This window comes from Ixodes scapularis, unplaced genomic scaffold (genome assembly GCF_016920785.2).
Source record: "Ixodes scapularis isolate PalLabHiFi unplaced genomic scaffold, ASM1692078v2 PGA_scaffold2__306_contigs__length_199485367, whole genome shotgun sequence".
In the NCBI taxonomy this organism is placed as follows: domain Eukaryota; kingdom Metazoa; phylum Arthropoda; class Arachnida; order Ixodida; family Ixodidae; genus Ixodes; species Ixodes scapularis.
Window position 1 is genome coordinate 30745937 of NW_024609857.1, and position 5633 is coordinate 30751569.

Genomic DNA, 5633 nt, shown 5'->3' on the forward strand with positions numbered 1-5633 from the left:
TTGTGCGTCGGGTGTGTTTCTGTCAGGGGACGAAAATGCTTTTAGACATGGAAATGTGCTCATTTATTCAAGTTTACCTATCTGTGAAGTCTCCTCTTATGTTGATTATGGTCAAGAAGAGCTTGGAAGACCCACGACGCGACAGTCTAGCGAGCACCTCAACACACTTGGTAAGCATGCTTTTGGTCTTTGTTTGCATTGTAGACGCGTGGAAGTTTGAACATTAGGGAGTTTCAGAACGACGTCCGCAACCTCGAATAAATAACGTCGTCGTTAGTGCGAATGCGCAGACCCAAAACGAGCATTGGGGCTTGGTCTTTGGGGCCCGTTATTTCTCGGAAATAGCGCGGATACCGAAAATAGCGGCGCCCACGACATTCCGTTGATCGCGTCTTCGACGCCCGCCGCCCGCTTGGGACTGCGTGAGTCGCACTTGGCGACCGCGGTTGGTATAGTCATAGCGTACAGAAAATGTCACATACTGTTGGATTCAGAGCTCAAAGCTATCAAAGCGCGTGTACTTGCGATCGCGGCAGAAATGTAAATATGCCGGGGTTATGGATCGTCGTGGCCTCGGAAGTACAACAGAGCTGCTTGACAGTGACAGAAACATGCTGCATTGAGTATAAAACAACTATAAAAATGTTATTCCAGACGATAAGCTTGTTTAATTTTAAAGATTTAACATTCTAACTTCAAAATAAAAGCTATCGCAACATCTTGGTGGCGCTTTAAGTGTGAGATGCTTGCGTTTTCGGTCCCCGGCAGAGAAACGCTTTTGCCGTCCGTAACGCGAGATAAATTAGCACCCGTTATTCCAAAGCTCCCTATTTTCTCGGCTCACTTTTGCTTGTTAAGCTATTTTTTTAACTAGTTGTGCTTGTTTACCTGTTCTTATGTTTGGAACTGCGCGTCGCATAGAGAAAAGTTGTCCCTCATTCCGGGTGTGGTCCGAGAAAGAGTAGCTTATGTCAACAGAGCACACTTACTAAATTCCTTAATGCTACCTTCAATGCGTTTCTTTAGAAAATGTCTTACTGGTCTAGCAGTGGACTGAAGTAGTCCCACTATAAATTGAGTACATTGATCATACTTAATTTCATATGAGAAGTTTTCCATAGTATTCGGTTCATGCAGAGCCACTATACCTTTGCAGTCAAAATGGTTCGAAAATAGCCATCTTTATAAAACGCGTGACAGCATGCAACTAGTTTTGAGGTTATGCAAGTGGACTGGATGGTACTGTTAAGGCAAACAGGGCAAACTTCGATCCCCTGACTTTCCCGAATTAACCTGAGTTTATATGCCTACTGTGTATTTGTTGACCGAACTAAATGAAGCGTTGTTAGGAATCCCACAAACAAAGCTGATATTAATTTTACATTATTTAATTTCAAGGTTCTTCAGAAGGTAGATGCTTAATAAGTTTTGAAGGCAGTTAGGCTCATGATGAAGACAGAAAACAAAGGAAATCCAGCCTCTTAATTTTATTTTCTTCAGTCTGAAATTTAAAAATGCTCGAGTCATCTATCGAATGGCTTTAGCCTTAATCACTTTCTGTGGTGACATCATCCTCCACCTTTGCCACGCCGCCGATTAACTCTTTTTGTTTGTTCTGCTGCTCATTTCAGGATTTCAAGCAAGAAGTATGCCATTACGCTCTGGCACCTTCAAGACTCAGTTTGTGACAGTGTTCAGCGTCAAGATGCCTTCATAACAGGAGCAAGTGTACCTCAAGACCCTTTTTTGCATAATAAAATGTATAAAGGCACCACCATACCCTGTGTGCTCATGCAGATGGCCTATATGCCAATGCACAAATAGGCCCATACACCAATAGGCCCATACACCAATAGGCCCAAACACCAATAGGCCCATACACCAATAGGCCCATACACCAATAGGCCCATACACCTATAGGCCCATACACCTATAGGCCCATACGCCTGTAGGCCGATACACTCATAGGTGTCAATAAACCGATAGGCTATGGGAATTCTCTATGGGAATTTTTGCTAGGGTGTAACACCGAGTTAGAGCGCAGCTCTTGAGGAGGAGGGGGGGGTACTGAGGGGACGGGATGCCTTTCCTCCTCATCCATACCCTCTCCTTCTCCCTCCTCATCTACACCTCCCATGCTCCTCGCCTCCTCCCACTCTTCCTTTTCTTCCTCCTCCTCCTCCCTCTCTCTGCTCCTCATCCTCTCTCCTCCTTCCCATCCTCCCCCTGCTCCCTCCTGCATGGTGCATTATGGGAAACATCCCATAATAATACAACGCGCGCGTCACCGCGGTGTATTGTGGGACGTTTCCCATCATGCACCATACAGTTATGCTAATGCCGACGCTGCTCAAGCCAGAAACGGGCGCCTAAAAGCTGCGCTCTAAAAACAACTTTTGAGATGTTCATCGTTACAATTTTGCCTTTCTTAGCTGAAGACGCGCCTGATTACGACGCGTAGAAGAGTGCCACAGGTGTTTCAAGCCCCTTGTCACTTTCTCGACAGCGTGTCTCTGGTGGCAACGCCAGTATCACACTTCCATGTTAGTGATGGAGGGAGAGAAGCAACATTGGTCACTCTTCGACGCATCATTTCTTGCTCAGTCGCACTGTTCATTGCACGGGTTTGAATTGGGCTAGGGAAAGCAAAATTAAAACTGAATATCTCACAGCTTGTTGCCTTATTGCAAATTGCCTCACTTGGGTTAGGCTTTAAAACTGCAATTACCACAAGGGCAATCAAACCATTCCTTAAGAAAATGATTAACAGATTTTGCTTAATTAATGAATGTATTGCAACGGTTGCTCAGCCATGTAATGGCCGCCGAGCCCCGCAAATATGCAGTGAAGATGGCATCCATCTGGGTATCACCTCTTTTTTTTTCAAATATTCTATAAAGAATAAAAAAGACACCCTGTGTATAGCAGTTTCCCCATTGTCTCCCCCAACATCTCATGAAAGTTTTAAAGAAAGCATTTAAGCAGTGCGTCTTTGGATGCACGGAGCTTCTTTCGGGTGGAGGCGCACACCTCTAAACACGCGTCACTTAATTTTGCCTGAGTATGGAGGTGCTGTCGTTTGCCGATTAGAGTATGATAACGTTGGGTTTTCTTTGCTTTTGCTAGATGGCGAAATGATTTAATTTTTTTTCTCGCAGAAACATCTCTGTTTTTGTTCTTGTTTTTTACCATGTATAAAGCTTTGACGGACAAACAAATTATGGCATTACTTGAGCAAGGTGACAAGAAAAATTCAGATGGGTACATGCTTGGCGAGAATGATAACCTCGTCGCTTGTTAACATTTAGAATGAAGTGGACCTCCCTGACGTGTCGATGCCAAATACGATATAGCTTCGCCAATACTGGAAACTCCTCCGAAAACCTTTGGGAGTGACGGCGAACGTGACAGTGGTGCCTCTAGCGGACTCAGAGTCTAAGGAGCAGACGGCGCAATGGAAAAGTATAGGCTCCGCAACGTCCACGACCTTTGCGAGACCCGTTTTTTCACCCTAACAGCTGAAACAATTCATTTCGGTCAGTCCGTTTGCAAAGCGGAATCCACTGATCGCAACTGCTACGACAAACAAACAACAACGCGCGCATAAACAAAGAGAGAGCAGTTTATTTAGAGGTCTCAAACGCCACTCAGGGGGATCACTCGCATTTCAAGCGCATCTGGGAAGCGGGAAAAAGGCGTTTTGCTACTTGAACTACGTCGTAAGAAGTTACTGTCTATCCGTTACAAACTGTGTTCTCAGATTTTCTTACCTGAATAGGTGATTATTAAAACGTGCACAAATAATATGTTAAAATTACCAGAGCAAGCACACCATCCTCTGCAGCATTACAAGAACAAAATGTAACGAGAAGATTGACCGTGCAAACACTTTCCGAACTTTGCAGAAAAGATGGGGTCCAAATCCCAGACGAAAATAAAAAGAAACGGGGAACAGTTGCGAACAATGGCGAATGAAACAAAGAAGTTAGCAGACAATACAAACCTACAAATCTCCCAGCAAAGACCTACCTCAACGACGACGATCGCATGGGGCGTAGGTAGGAGCATAGAAAATGAGCAGGTGGTGCTCGCTGTTGGTGTTCAGTCCACAGCAAACAAAGCGGAAGCAACACGAGAAAACTATTAAAAAAAAAAGGGCTTCGCTTTTCTTTTTTTTTTTAGCTGCACATTGCACGTTTGTTCATTTGCTTTTGCGGCGTTGGTAGGAACTAGTCGACTCTCATTAATTCAAACTTGCGGATATTTCAAGCTAACATGCAGGTCCCATTCTATGCGTCTCTATGGGAGGAAACTTTTGGTAATTCAGACTTTGCTTTATTCAAACAAATTTTCGGTCCCCCTCGAGTTTGAATTAAAGAGATTCGACTGTAAGAACAAAAAAGAGGGAAAGGAATAACGTAGTCCAGCTCACACTGCCTGGTAAATAAGAATCAAACCGTGCAATTTAAGCACCTTAAAGGGAAGATGGGGCACTTCTACATTTGAGAAAAAACGCATGAATTGCGTTCATTTGGCCTTTAGAATAACAGATATCAAATTATATTTCAATGCGACGCGCCGGAGAGCCACAAGAGCAATTTCAAAATGGGGCTGAAGCCCCGCCCCCCTAGCCTTGGGCAGCCAAAAGAGCCGTCAATGACGTCACGGACAGCGACTGTCTTTCGCGTTTTTCTCGCGTTTAACAATACTTACGCAGCAAATGGTTTGGGTATTCGGGTTCACGGGGTAAAAATACACTAGAATTCACTTCTAACTCATTTTCTCCAAGAAGCTCCGTAGCTTCCCTTTAAAGGGAACTCCGCTTCATTTTTGGTTTTGAAAAAACAATGCAGTCCTCTTCAGTATCGCCTAGGAAGACCACACGTGAAATCTTACGACGCAGTTCTGTCTAAATGTTTCTTAAACGGTCCGGCAAACTTTGCAACTCGCCAAGTTGCCGAAATCGGCTGACTTAAGCGGGCGAATTCAGGCGCAACCAACAGCGCAGTCAAGGCTACGGCATGGGCGGAGCCAACATTGAGCTAAACGCCATCTACATGGCCCCCTTTTGCTTGTTTTCACTTCTCCGGGCGAGCGTAGCGCATGACCTCAGCAACGCTGCCTCTCGGCGCTCAGCAGTGTCCACGTGATTGGCGTAACGCGCCTGCGCAGCGCGTTTCTTGGGAGCCGTCCGGCCGCCCGCCGTGGTCCCGCCGTTACCGCCGTCTTCCGCGTCACGACCGCCGTCGTCGTCTCACCGATTGTGATTATTGTCTCTCGGAGTTTCGTCCACACTACGGACACCACGTGCGCAGACTTATGCCGCAGTTGTGCAGACGTCGTCGAATGCCGTAGACACCAAAACGTGGCGAAGAGTGCGGTGCAGACGACACTCGCGCCTGCCACGCGCCCGCCCCAATCCCGCCCGTCGTTGGGCCGAGGATCACGTGACATCTCGTACTACGTGATGGCCATGTACTTGGCGACCCGAGGCCAATGTTGCCGGGCGGAGCCGAAGTTTCGGTTTCGATTTCCGCTCGTGTTTAAAATTAGATTTAAAAATATATATCCCATTTTTCGCGAAGCAAACGACGTAGTGTGTTTTACTAGGGCTTTTTAATTCGAAATCAATC

The 5633-nt window shown here is 45.9% G+C and overlaps 1 long non-coding RNA gene across 1 annotated transcript; it reads left to right on the top strand.

Moving 5' to 3' along the window:
• On the top strand, positions 1-1779 carry LOC115320780. The gene is made up of 2 exons (XR_005715361.2): positions 1-170; positions 1632-1779. It is a non-coding gene; the product is annotated as an uncharacterized LOC115320780 (long non-coding RNA).
• Positions 1780-5633: the final 3854 nt, after the last annotated feature.